Consider the following 15,346-nt stretch of genomic DNA (forward strand, 5'->3'; position numbering starts at 1 on the left):
TGCATGATATAATGTAAAATAGCAAAAGCATGAAAAATATGAAACATCTGTGTGGTTAAGCATTCTTCTAATCTTCTCTAATTTAAGAATCATTAGTGTGTTTTCTAATGCCAATCCTTGTTGTTGCATCCATAAATACCTGATGGCACAAATACTCCAATTACTTAGACCTGTAGTGAATTTCATAGTTGCAACAGTTAAATTATCTAAATAATTATACATAGATTTATCTAAATCCAATCCTGTAACCTGTGATTTAACAACAGTTGGAGCCCAGTTTGCAGTAGCATGGAAACCAGTCCCTATATGCATGCTGGCTGTGTTTAACTTATTCTTGAGGGTCTCCATATCTATAACTATTTAGTATACCCATAGTGGTTCCAGCACCTCCTAACAGTGTGTCATACCATTCCCTTTTCTGCCTTTTGTTTGCTGTGTTACATAATGTTACAACATTTGTCCCCTTCTCCAATTAATGGTACCAGTTATATAATCATTATTAAAAGTAATACGGCCTGTCTGTTTATATTGATATGCAACCTTATTAATTTTCTTATAATATATATATATATCCCAAAACCTGTTTTTCTTCTTACCATCAGAACTTCTATTAAATAATGTGACACAGATCTTGGTGTAATTAGCAACCTTAACTATGCACATTTCTGCGTTATAAAATCTAACAATATTCCGTGAACCTTCAAACAAACATAATGCATCCGTTTCATTAGCTATGGACACATTCCATATGGGTAACTGGTACTTATAAGGGTTACTATTTGTCCAATTCATCCAAATGCGTTCAGTGAATGAATGATTGCATATTACATGCTGATAGAAAGGTGGTGGAGAAAGGTTCTTGAGGGAGCGTGTGTGACGAAAGCTAGATGAGGGGCTAAGGCCTAATTGGGCTGGGGGTATTGAAGAATTGTTCATCATGTCAAAGTCCTTTTCTCCAGAAACAAACAGGTTTCAAACTTGCCATTGACTTGTACTCATAATGGTATTCAAGGAACAATATCAGAGGGAGTATAACAACTCCAAAAAGCATAGCGAAAAACATAATCTTGGTCTCAGGTACGTATGATCCTCTCAATCTACGATACGGTGTAAAAGCCATGATGCTTCGCTAAAGGGAACTTCTTCTGTTTCCGAGCGAGGAGTGGTGTTGTCTTCCTTGGTTCCCCTCTTTGGACACAGCTTCACTCGGGATGCGTGAATCCAGATGTCATCGGAATCTGTGAGGACAGCGGTTCTGGATACAGCAATCACAGTAGCAGGTGGTCCAAAAGGGTATCCTCCTTTGCTGGTTCTGTTCAGCTGACGGATATACACCTTGTCACCGGGCTGGTATGGATGAGTAGGTTCCTGTGAAGGTAAGGGAAAACTACGAAGACACTTTGTCATACATACCATTCAGTTTTATCAACAATTCCTGTACATATTCTTGTATTAGCTGTAAATCCCCAGACATTATAACAAGCGGTTCCCTGGCCCAGGGTGTGGGAAAAGGTCATCCCATCAAAAATCTCAAAGGGAGATAATTTAGTCACCTTGTGGGGATTCATTCTTATATCAGCTAAAATAGCTGGTAGATATCTAGTCCAATTTACCCATGTTCCTGGGTAAATTCTGGGCTTTTCCTTAATAGTCCTATTCATCCTTTCAACTACCCCTGTACTCTGTGGATGATAAGGTATATGAAACTTCCAGGTAACTTGCAAGAATTTAGCAAGTTCCTTGGTAACCTTACTGGCAAAAACCGAGCCATTATGAGAGCCAATACTGCAGAGAGCCGCCATACCTGGGAATAATTTCAGCAACAATAATCTTCACTACAGTCCTAGCATCTTCCCTAGATGTCACAAAGGCCATCATGCCATCTACTAAACTGATCAACTATGACCAGTAAGTATTCTTACCAATTTTGGATACATGAATAAAATCAATCTGTAAGTGTGTAAAAAGAGCAGCTGGAGGGGGCAAATGTCCGTGCTGTGATTTGTGTGGAATATTAGGATGTGTTCTCATACATGGTTCACACTATCTTACAAAAGACTGTTTGCTTCAATTATGCCTATTCTCCCCTCTTTAGAGAACAGATCATTCTGATCTTTCTCTAAACCTTGTTTAATCCAAACATTATGGCTGCAACTTCCTTTTGCCACTTTGTCAGCCAAGGCATTTCCTCTGGAAATGTCATCACTAATTATGAGGCTTAGATGGTATAGACAGAGTCAGAAGCAGAAATGAGAATAGCATGCAAAACAAACAAGACCAGAATTAACAAGACTATAGACAATAGACAGATTCTGGGTATTAAGAAAAAGAATCTCATAACCACTTAAGCGCTGGGCTGTCATGTGTTGTGTAGTGAGATTTGTTATCAGCTGAGTGACCTGGTGACTGGCATGAAGTTTTGTAGGATGCCCTAGTGTGATAGTAGTAGCAGTTTCAACAGCCATTGCACATGCTGTCAATGCTCTGAGACAACCGGCATACCCTGTGCTCAAGCTACTTTGGAAAAGAATGCTATGGGACGCATACCGCCTCCTTGCTCTTATGCACAGACCGCGGCCATGGTTTTACAGTTTGTCCTGAGCATACAAATAAAATGATTTACAATAGACAGGTAGTCCTAAAGCCGGGGCTTGTACAATAGCAACCTTGAGGGCAATATATGCAGCTATCATGTCTGGTGACCAACAGACATTTTCAGGGCTGTCAGAACGTACAGCCTGCCTTAGGATTGAGTCATAATGGGAGCATTCAAGGATCCATTGGCAGCAGTAATTAATCATGCCGAGGAAGGTGAGCAACTCCTTCCGAGTAGTGGGTGTAGGAATCCTCTGAATGACCTCAATACGTTTTGGACTCAATTGTCTGGTGCCTGAAGCCAGAACAAAACCTAAGTATTCAACCTTTGATTTACACAATTGCATTTTGTGTTTAACAACCTTGTGACCCACAGTTGCTGACAGTATCCACAGTGCTTGCCTCATAGCTAGGGCTACATAATAAAAATCATCAAAATATTGCAAAAGGACGGAACCAAGACCGGGGTCCATGTTTTTTAGAGTATGTTGGAGTACCAACGAATAAACAGCTGGGGAATCCACATAGCCTTGGGTAAGCGTGTCCAGGTAAACTGACAGCCTTCAAAAATTAAAATAAAAACCATAAGTAGCTGTGTCTCTTGATCAATAGGTATAGAAAAAATGCATTACTTAAATCAATAACAGTGAATCAAGTGGCATCATGTGAAATGGCTGTAATGAGGGATGTCACATCAGGGACAATGGGTGCAATGGGCACAATTAAACCATTCAGGGCTCTAAAGTCCTGAACTAAGCGATATGCTGGCCAGTGGTGTTGGGAGTGGGTCTGGTGTTATTCTTATCTACCGGGCATATTTTGAGAATTGTGGGGTTGTTGGGGTATCTGGGGTTTCCTGGGGTGTGGACACTCATTTCTCCAGTGGCCATACTGGCCACAGTTAAAACAAGTGTTCCTGTCTATTCCTCCTTGGTTACCCCTGCCACTATAACCCTGATTTCCCTGTCTCCATCCCCTTGCCCCTCTTTGACCACCCCATCCACGGGCGTTATGTGCTCCATCCCATGTTCGCTCTCAGCCTGTGTAGGTGGACAGTGTTGCAATCCCTGAGCATAATAAGCAACCTTACTTCCTAAAAACCTTCTTAAGTCAAAACAACCTGCATTTTCCTTTTCTATATCCTTGGTAAGAAAATCTTAGCCACCCAAATTGGCCCAGTCTGAAATCAATTATTTCACAAGCAAAGAATACTGTGGCAACATATTACCAAGGCATGACTGTATTTTAAGGAGATCCATATCATCTCCAGACATTAAACCTGCCTCATCCTTCCAACACAAATCATATTACCAATCTCTTCCTTCGCATCTTGCTTATATGCCAAAACAGTGAATATAGACTGCTTATTCTTCCATAATCTCAACATTTCAACTTCCACCTCATTCTACATTTTAGCACATCCTGCTGAAGTACTAAGCTCATAAACAACAATTAATTTAACAGTATCTTTGTAGAAACACATAATCGGTACCCAGCAGATATGCCAATACAGAAATCACATTTATGGGCACGCAACTACACACTCTGTCTCCCTCCTAGGAAACACGGATAGACACAATATAAAAGCAATCTTAAACTAACATCTCAAAATCTCCAATCCCATATAGCTATATCAGACCACAACTCCAACTATCCTCAGCCAAAACGCTAGTATTCAACAGCTAGTAAAACAGTTATTTGCTAGGTTATTTAGCTGGCATTCTTATCAGTATCACTAGACTGTAACAAACTGATTCACATATAATTTTAAAACAATACAGCAACATATAAATTAAACCACTTTCCAGTTAAACTTCACACTTCACACATTATCACAATCACCATTTACACAGAATAAACCGTTAACAGCTGTAATCACAACATATTTTTATGGTATACCAATATTAGATTAGATTCATTTTAGGGATTCTTATGTATACATTTTCTTAATTAACTTCATTACTTTACTCTACTATAGTATTGTATATAAAGAAAGGATCCATTTATATAGCGCGCTCATAACTCAACTATTTGTATAAAACTTCCATTAACTAATCTGAGATGCTTCTGCATCAACTTACATCTTATAGAAATTGAACAAACATCTGGATCAGATTACACAGACATGGTTTCACCAGAATCTTTCAGAACTCTCAGAGACTTAAAAAAAAATTATTCTATACCATGTTTAAAAGGCATGGCAAACCTTAGACCGGTCAGTCTCCAAGAGCCTTAGTACAACAGGTAGAAACCTTTGTCAATGATCTCTGATCCAGGCTATATACCACAATTTAAAATAACACATAATGTGAGACATAGAAGACACAAGCAGTAGTTATTGTACTGGATCATCTAAGGCATCTGTAGCAATAAAAAGGTTAACTTACAGCACAAAATAAAGCATGTGTTGGACCGCTGAAAATTTAAAATGTTACTCTGTTATTTTCAAACAAAAATCATATTTAGTATGGATCCTTTGCAACAAACACACAGGGCAGGGAAGATGTGCTGATTGGTGTTCTATACAATTAATCCCATATGGGGAATTAACTTTCAAATACTAATGAAGTGTCTCTTTTTTTTTTTTTCTCGGTATAAAATATACTGAGCTCATTATTTAAACAATTTAACACATTTACACTTATCCCACTCTCATAGAAAGTGTAGTGGGCTTATGGTATTTTAAAGCAACAATCATACCAGGCACACAGATCCCATGTGAAATAACTTACAATAAAACTTATACTTCTATGCGACAGAAAGAATAAAGCAAAAAGATTTAAGTAGGTCTATCAAGTACAACCTGTGAGTCATTTCTTTTCTAATACACAGTACTGCTATCTTGCAAAAAGATAAGTCCTGCGCTCACTCCCATCACTACTGGGCAGCAGCAAGGACTACAACACACATCAGCCCCAATATATCATAAAAACCAAAGAAAAACAAGTTACCTGCGTTCTCTCCTTAATCCCTATGTATTTTAAAAACCTCCATTTGTTTAAAAGTACTGCTATCTTATATATACACATATATATATATACACACATCTATACATATATACACACATATATACATACATACATATATACATACACACACATATACATGTACACATATTGGTCACTCAGGACCTGAACTCACATTTCCCATACTCAGAGTGGGGACACTACTAACTTACCAAAGTGTGTCCCCAATATAGACAAACAATCACCCACAAAGAACACTTAAGACAAACAAAGGTGACCGGGAGAAAGAGAAGTTTGGGTTATACTTATAGATCTATAAACCGTGCTCCTCAGAACACCTATAGTCTTAATAAACCGGAGACCTCTTATGGTCTCAAAAACCTGTATCTACCTGAGATACCCTGTATCTATCTTAGATACTAACCTGGGTTACCAAAACCCTATATATTTAGACCAAATGTCTAATAAACCGGAGACCTCTTATAGTCTCAATATAAACTGGAGACCTCTCATGGTCTCAATATAACTAGAGTCCTTACACCTTTCCTACTGGATACAGTCTTACTAAACCAAAGGGAATCATAGACAATCAGTGTCAATTAAGACACAAAAAGGCTACTTACCCAATGGTTTTGCTGTTTGCTGATCCCACTTCTAGACACCAAGCTGAAAGGGTTAATGCTGTCTTGGACTCAATTCCCTCAATTCTGTATCTCTCGGTCACCACATCAATTGACGGGAGAAACTTGCTCAGCAAATAACAGACACACGAAAGGTGCATGACAAGTTCTCAATTTGTATTACTGTGAATCGGGCATTTATACAATTGTATTTACATGTGTCATGAGATATGCCATTCAGAATATAAGATTGATTACTTCCTTAAATATCACATGTTAAATAGATAGATAAGACCTTCTTTGAATATGTCTGGATCCGAGGCCAGACATCCTGAGTATTTAGCATTGTCTTACATCCTATAGAATTGTAAGTCTGTCACACTCAATCATATTAGATCATCCTATACAATTGTATACTAAGCATAGTATCACATTGTCAGACATCCTAAAAGGAAAAATGTCATTGTCCAAGTTTTGCCACACTCAGCATATCTATGACGTACATTAAATTTTAGCATACAAAGCAAAAAGTAGTTTAACAAGTCAGCAATAATGATAATACATCTTATAAAATGATATGAGAAATTAACTAATATTTCTTACATACTCATGTACTTATTTGATATACTCTGTATTGTGTGCATGACATGTTCAGAGGTTGCTAATATTTGAAAAAACAAACAAAAATTCTAAGACTATTCATAAATATTATTTTTTATTAATAATCATTTATATATCTAAAAAAAGTAAAAAGAGCCCAATTTTGGGGTATATGTGCCATGGTCTTGCCTTCTACCGGCTACATGTAAACAAGATAGTTACTAGGGAAGCAGCTGCCACTGACCATTCCTCGGCAGCAAACACAAAATAACAATACAGCACTCAAAAGAACTTAAAGCAATAAAGATGATGTTGATAAAGCATCCAGTAGTGATGTGAAACGTGTTTAGCTCCCAGTTTCATTTAGTTTTTTTGTTTTTGTTTTTTTGCCCTTGTACTTAGCAGGGGCGGATTATTTAAAGAAACAATCAAGGCATAATAACCACTACAGTTTGACCCCAGGTAGGTTTACCTGGGGTCTGCCGGGATAGGGGCAGTAGTGAGTATGTGTGTGAGGGGTGCAGTGTGTGTGTGTATGAGGGTCGCAGTATGCGGGGAGGTATATGTGTGAGAGGGGTCCAGTGTATGTATGGGGGAGCAATGTGTATATTGGGAGCAGTGTGTTTGTGTGTGAGGAGTGCAGTGTGTGTATGGAGGGGCAGTGTGTGTATTGGGGGCTTTGTGTTTGTGTGTGGTGCAGTGTGTAAGGGTTATAGTTTGTGTGAGGGGTTATGGGGGGCAGAATAGTTTTTTTTTTTTTTAATTATTAAATAATTATTAAATACATATAGTTAATATTCCCCTCTGCCTGTGAGATAATTGGATCAGATACTGTATTAACGCAATTATCTCCAGGCAGAAAAAACATATATTTTACAAAACCCTAAAAGTACCCCAAAACACAACATATCCCAACAACAGATCCCCATTTTACATCCCCTGATAGCCCTGATCTGGGTGAACAGCGTCTCAAAAAATCACCAGGATCAGTTCAGGGCTTCAGGTAATTCCTGGAAGTCTTATTTTTGACCCACTGTGCACATGGTCCCATGAGTTCCAGAGAATTAGGGCTAACGGTCGGTCTCTCTGTCTGGAGTACAAAAGTACATACTTCACATGAACAGAGCCTTTTAAAGTGCATTGGGCAAGGTATATTGCAGGGACCATAGTCCTTTTTTGATGCCCAGAGCAGAAATGTGTTACTTGCAATTCCTATCACTGCTTCTTAATATGGTGGGCATACCCTTCTTATGGGATTTCAGCTAGTCCCCAAATTGTGTTGGCCTAAAATCTCCATGTGGCATATACAAGTACAGGTATCTGTTAGTTAGTTACATGTAGCTAAGATACTGTCATCAATGTACTGAGCATGTGCTGGATTTGAAAAACCACATTCCATTCTCCTAGTGCCACACTGCCTACCCATATAAGGTAATGCTGTAAATACTGTTTGTTGATTGGTGTAAGGGTACAGATGGGGGATGAATAGCTTATAAAAAGCCTCTACTCGATGTGCTCAGGGCTCAGACATTTTGAACATGAGTTCAGCTGAGACCTGATCGGTGAGAATAAAGACCTTTGCTTCCTGAACTGACCTGTGTCCGGACTCTCTTTTTTTATTTCATTAAGTTCTTTTGAGTGCGCTATTGCTATTTTGTGAAACAGGAGGATCAGCAAAAATTTTATATATATATATATATTATACCCTCTCCTCTCAACTAGACATCATGGCACCTTGTACATTTAAACACTGCAGGTGCCCCCAACAACAACCCTGGCACACCAAGCTCACTCGATACCTCCAAAAATGCTGCAGAACTGCTGAACGCTGTTGGAGAAAGTCTCACTGTGCATCTGACTTTCTCCACTATAAATTTATGCTGAGCTCATACAGCTTGGCTCTTTCCTCTGCAAAAGTTAATTACTTCAATACCCTCATAACCACACTCTCCCGCGAACCCAAACGACTATTTCACACATTTTACTCTCTTCTTCGCCCTGCTGTTCCTCCTACTAACTTGACCGCCTCAGACTTTGCAACTCACTTCACTGACAAGATCTCTACAATCAGAGAAGAGATCTCTCATCTTTCTTCTTCCCTTTACAATACTTCCCCTAATTTCACTCCCTCTGCTGTTCTATGTTCATTCGCACACGCTACATTGGAAGAGGTTTCTGCTCTGCTCTAGTCCTCCCGCCCCACCACCTGCTCGCTAGATCCAATTCCCTCGCATCTCATCCGTACTGTCTTCTTCTCTTTCTCCGCCTCTCACTAAAATTCTCAATCTCTCTCTCTCCTCTGGTATATTTCCATCGCCCTTCAAACATGCAACTGTAACCCCAATTCTAAAGAAGCCCAATCTTGACCCTAACTCCCCATCCAACTATCATCCTATCTCGCTACTGCCTTTTGCATCCAAGATCCTTGAAAGAATTGTGTATGCGAGATTGACAGACTTCCTTGAGTCCAACTCTCTGCTAGACCCGCTTCAGTCTGGTTTCCGTGCTAAGCACTCTGTGGAAACGGCACTGACCAAAGTATCTAATGATCTACTCGCTGCAAAATCTCCTGGTCACTACTCTATCCTAATTCTCCTTGACCTGTCTGCAGCTTTTGACACTGTTGATCATCAACAACAGCTTCTTCTCATCCTCCGCAATATTGGTCTACAAGATATTGCTCTCTCCTGGTGCTCCTCCTACCTCTCCCAGCGCTCTTTCAGTGTTTCTTTCTCTGGTTCTTCTCCCCAACTCCTCTCTGTTGGTGTTCCCCAAGGTTCAGTCCTTGGTCCCCTACTGTTCTCCATCTTTACTGCCTCCCTTGGTAAACTCATTAGCTCCTTTGGCTTCCAATATCGTTTCTATGCAGATGACACGTGTGGCGAAACCGACCTCACCATTGGGCACTGGAAAAGACTAATTGCCAGCCTCCTGCCATCTGACTATGGACCCTGGGATGTATTGCCCTTTAAAGACATTATTTGGGCTTATTGGATTTTGAAACACTTTTTCTACCCCTTTGAATACCCCGTTTTCTGTCTATTGTTCTCCAGCAGGGCGTTGTCCCAGGGACATTTCCAGACCAGACCAAACTTGTTGCTATGGTTTAACCCCATGGCGATTTGACTGTGTTTGTGGATCTATCCCCTGTGGTTTGGGCACAGAGACCACGGTCCCATCTGCTCCGGTGTGGGGCTTATCATCTCCCCTTGGTGGGCTAGGCTGCCGCTGGGGAGGGGGAACGAGGATCTCCCCTCCCGGTAGAGTACTCTGCCGCTGGGGAGCAGGACCAATGGTCTGTACTCCCTGTAGCTTGAGCACAGAGACCTCGGTCCCATCTGCACCAGTGGGGAGATTAGTGGGGAGCCCCTTGTTGGGCTACGCTGCCGCTGGGGAGAGGGGGTAACAAGCTTCTCTCCCTTACACACTTTCAGCCGCTGGGGAAAGGGGGTAACAGGCTCCTCTCCCTGACACTCTCTCTGCTGGTGGAGAGGGGGACTGACTGTCTCCCCTTTCAATATATTGTCCCGCTGCTGGGGAGCGAGACCAACTGTCTCTGCTCCCTGCAGGACACACTGCCGCTGGGGAGGAAGGACGGCACCTTTGGCTCCCTGTGACTCACTGGACTGTTGGGGAAAGGGACCAACTGTCTCCTCTCTTAAAGACACACTCTGCCGCTGGGGAGGAAGGACGACACCTTCAGCTCCCTGTGACACATACTGCTGCTGGGGAGGAAGGCTCCCTGGGACTCACTGGACTGCTGGGGAGAGGGCCTAACTTTCTCCTCTCCTAAAGACACACTCTGCCGCTGGGGAGGAAGGACGGCACCTTCAGCTCCCTGTTATACATACTGCCGCTCGAGATCTGGGCCGACCGCCCAGCATCCCTGTAGGGCCGGTAGAGAGACCGCAGTCCCATCTCCACCTGCCATCTGTGGGTCTTCCCAGGACCAGTCTGTGAGGTCCCTCAACATTTGCGAGTAAGAACCACTTGCTTCCGCACCCGGTAACTCCGGCTGCTGCTGGGGATCTGGGCTGTCTGCCCAGCATCCCGTTGGGCCCGGTGGAGAGACCTCGGTCCCATCTCCACCTGCCTGTTGTGGTTCCTCACAGGACCAGTCTATGAGGACCCCTACTTCGGGTTCCTCTGGCTGCCTCAGGGGAAGACGGCTAACCTCCTCGGATGCAGCCTCTACTCGGCTGCTGTAACACTGCTTCCGCTGAGTATACTCTCTTTCGCCAGCCGGAATTCTCGCTCCATCCTTGTGTTTCGCTTGGCCGTGACCTGGTTCCAGATCGCCTGGCATATCTTCATGGGTCTCTTATTGGGGGAATCTGCTACAAGAGATTGCTAACTCCCTTGCTAAATCACTACTAAGCTCTTGTAAGAGCTTGTTCCTGCCTCGCTCTATGGAGGAGTCTACGTTGGTTATGGTGTCTGCTGCAGTGCTTGGAGTCCTCAGGGAGCGCTAGGAGCATCCTTCAACAGAGGTACCCAGTCGGGGTGCCAGGTGATCCGTCGGGGTGCCAGGTGATCCGTTACAACACGCAAATCTACCTGTCCTCTCCTGATTTTCTCCCCGTCTCTCTTGACTAGTGTCTCTTACTGCCTCTCTGCTATTTCTAACTGGATGGCTACCCACTTCCTTAAACTAAACTTGACCAAAACTGAGATTCTAGTCTTTCCTTCCTGTTGTTGTTACTCCTGTGTCTGTCTCCCTCCAAGTCAACGGTGCTACCATCAGCTCCACCATGCAGGCTCGCTGCCTAGGTGTTCTCTTTGACTCCGACCTCTCCTTCAAGCCTCATGTTCAATCTATCGCCAAATCCTGTAATTTCCATCTCAAAAACATTGTGCGCATCCGCCCCTACTTAATGCCAGATGCGACTAAGATATTGGTCCATTCCACTGTCCTTTCTCGCCTTGACTACTGTAATCCGCTTCTCAGTTGTCTTACGTGCTCCCAACTTGCGCCGTTACAGTCCATAATGAATGCGGCAGCGAGGCTCATCTTCCCGTCCGCCCGCACCTCCCATGCCTCACCCTTCTGTCAGTCCCGACATTGGCTTCCTATAAAATATAGAGCTCAATTTAAAATTCTGGTTCTTGCTTTCAAATCGCTAATGCTGCTCCCACCTATCTATCCTCCCTTATACACAAGTATGTCCCGTCTAGGCCCTTACGATCTGCTGAAGACTTACGTCTATCTTCTGTCCGTACTCCCACCTCTGATGCTCGCCTTCAAGATTTCTCGAGGGCTGCACCGTTCCTGTGGAACTCGCTTTCCCACTCCGTTAGATGCTCACCCAGTCTCCACTCCTTCAAAAAATCGTTAAAAACCCACTTCTTCATAATATCGTATCAATTAAACTGTTAATAGCTCCTGACTGATTCCTCTTCTGCAACTGTCACTAGTCTAATACTATCCTTACCTTTTTGTGTCATTTTACCCCACTCCCTCTAGCATGTAAGCTCATTGAGCAGGGCCCTCAACCCCTCTGTTCCTGTGTGGCCAACTTATCTGGTTACAACTACATGTCTGTTCGTCCACCCATTGTAAAGCGCTGCGGAATTTGATGGCACTATATTAATAGCATAATAATAATAATAATAATAATAATAATATATTAATATATAAATATGGATTTTTGTGAACTGCTCCTTATTATTCCCTCTGTTGGTCACTTCTCACTTGATCTGTGAATAAAGGTAATATTAAGTGCCTGTCAGCTAAACCATCAATGATCTTTTTTTTCCCATCAATCATCTCTTTTTTGGTGCCATGGGTGGAAATTATAATTACGAATCCATTATGAACATGCTCGGACATTGTGTAGTTCGTGATTCGGCTACATTATGGCTCGGAGTTCAGGAATTCGGCCGATCACCCAATTGCTCATCAATTGCAGTTCAGAATGAAACAGATCTCCAAGTCTACAGCCTACAGAGAGGCATGTCAGAGGCACAGTTTCACAGTTGAACAACATCCAAAACAAGACAGTTCTGTCCAAAAAAGTGCATGAATGACCACAACTCTGGCCAAAATTCAGGACTGTTAGATCAAACAAAAGACAGTTGGAAGGTATGGCGGTGCCCTTACCTGCTGAGTTACATTGGACCTTAGTCTTCTTAGTAACTTAATGTAATTGTTATTTTGTGCCCCTAGGTAATTTCATTGTCAAAATATTTGGATTCCCTTCTGATCATTTACTGTGTCTTTATATTTCTAAAAATGATGGTTTATAAATATGTATATTGCAATCTATGAATGCTGTGCTTCTTTCCTTTGAACTTCCACATGAACAGGAAATAAAAAAAAAACATGTATGAAGAATTTTATATAATGTACTGTATATGAACTACAGCAAACCTTGAAAGTCATGCAGTTAGGTGCACATTAGTGTTTAGTAAATCAATCCAACTGTATTAATCAGTTTAGCCTCTTGTGAAGAGACTTGGGGGGTGTAGTCAAATGTTCTGAAGGTTAGGTCAGTCAAAGAGTAAGCAGAGTCAGAAGAACCACCAGAAGTCAAACCACTTCTAATCACTGGGGGGTATGACAGGAGCCAATCACTTGGGGGGGGGGGGGGGGGGGGGGGGGGAGTGGGGCCTACACTGGGTTTAAATAGGGTATATGTTTCACATTTCCAAATCCCTCGCACATTGGTAGAGCATTGCAAGGCTGCAGAGTGCACTCAGGAACTTAGCATCACTGACCCTACCTCATCACACCCACAGTCCTCCTCACTACTTCCAGACAAACTGGTGGATATTCCCTGTCGTGGACCCCCATGTGACAGCAAAGTCCATGAAGGCACTAGACAGGTGCAAAGGGGTGATGAGCATGATACTGCTGAGTGTTGACCTAAAGGACAACGTGGGCATCCTGGACAGGCGCGTCCCGCTGGGAACTGTGACACTGGCATTCAGTGACACTGGGAGTTATATATAAAAAGGGTTTTATCCTTGCAGTGGTTTTGTGTGCTGTGCATGCACAATTTTATAATGTATAAAACTGTTACTCTACCCTTAATACCTTCATGCTAATTTTTTTTACACCTTTTCGGAACTTTTCTGCAATGCTACATAATAATCAATTTTTCTTTTTTTTTATTTGTCTGTTGGATTTTTTGCTCCATTTTTCTTGATTTAAAATGTTCACAATGAACTCTCACTTTAGTGAATAACCCTGTTAGTGAATAACCTTGTGTATAGTTAGTGAATAACCCTGTGTATAGTCTGTAAGGAACATTAGCTGAATTTAGATAAAATTCTAAACTACATAAATAAAAACAACTGGAAGAGATTGAACTGGATTTTACTGGAGATAACTTAAAGGACCACCTCAGGCACCCAGACCACTTCAGCTCAATGAAGTGATCTGGGTGCCAGGTCCCTCTAGTTTTAACCCTGCAGCTGTAAACATAGCAGTTTCAGAGAAACTGCTGTTTACATTGAGGGTTAAGACAGCCTCTAGTGGCTGTCTCACTGACAGCCACTAGAGGCAGCTTCCGCGATTCTCACTGTGAAAATCACAGTGAGAAGACGCTGACGTGCATAGGAAAGCATTGAGTAATGCTTTCCTATGGGCGGTTTGAATGCGTGCGCAGCTCTTGCCGCGCATGCGCATTCGGCGCTGGAAAGTCCCCAGCAGGAAAGGTCACCAGCACCGAGGGAGCCCAGCACTGAAGAAAGGTAAGTGGCTGAAGGTGTTTTAACCCCCTTCAGCCCAGGGTGAGGTGGGCCATGAGGGTGGGGGGGGGGGGGGGGGACATAAGGACTACATAGTGCCATGAAAACTAGTTTGTTTTCCTGGCACTATAGTGGTCCTTTAAGGAATGTAGTTGTTTGCTTATACTCAGCTTTAATCATTAACTAAGTTTATCTAAGGAAGACTTTGAAGAAGATTTTAGATACATGGGAAGAAAAGAAAAAAACATTTTTTAGTAGCCACTTAGTCACAAACATTGGCCAAAAGTATCGCTAGCAACCTGGATTGTTGGTGCCACGGCAGAAGTATGCATATTGGTGCCACAACAGAAGTATGTAGTGTGCCTGGGCCTTCTTGCCTTACCCATGGTGTCAGGTACTCTCTTACTGGCAGGCAGCCAATGGAGAAATACAGGACAGCACACAGAGATTATGTCAGCATCATAACACTGCATGACCTCATGCACCTCTGGCGGTCCGCCGTTACTGCTGCAAATCCAACACCAATGGGTAAGTTAAGGTGTGCTTAGGGGGCTTAATAGAAGTGGGATGCAAATGGGAAAAGGAGGGAAGAGAGGAAGTGAAGAACTGGAGAAGGGGAGAGAAAAGTGGAACACTAGAAGGGGGTAGAGAAGAGGAGAACATTTGAAGGAAAGGGATATGTGCAGAGGGGAACAATTGAGGCATGAAGGGAGAAGAGGGAAACAAATCAAGGAAGAGGGGAATGCAAGAAGTGGAGGTAAAGGGAGTATGGGGAGAGAGGCACAAATAGGGCAAAGGGAAGAGGAACACATGTGATGGAGACGAATGAATACAATGTGTTTGAGAAATACAAAGGAGTAAATGGCGATTAGA

The sequence above is a fragment of the Pelobates fuscus genome, chromosome 1 (assembly GCF_036172605.1).
Source record: "Pelobates fuscus isolate aPelFus1 chromosome 1, aPelFus1.pri, whole genome shotgun sequence".
NCBI classification, from domain to species: domain Eukaryota; kingdom Metazoa; phylum Chordata; class Amphibia; order Anura; family Pelobatidae; genus Pelobates; species Pelobates fuscus.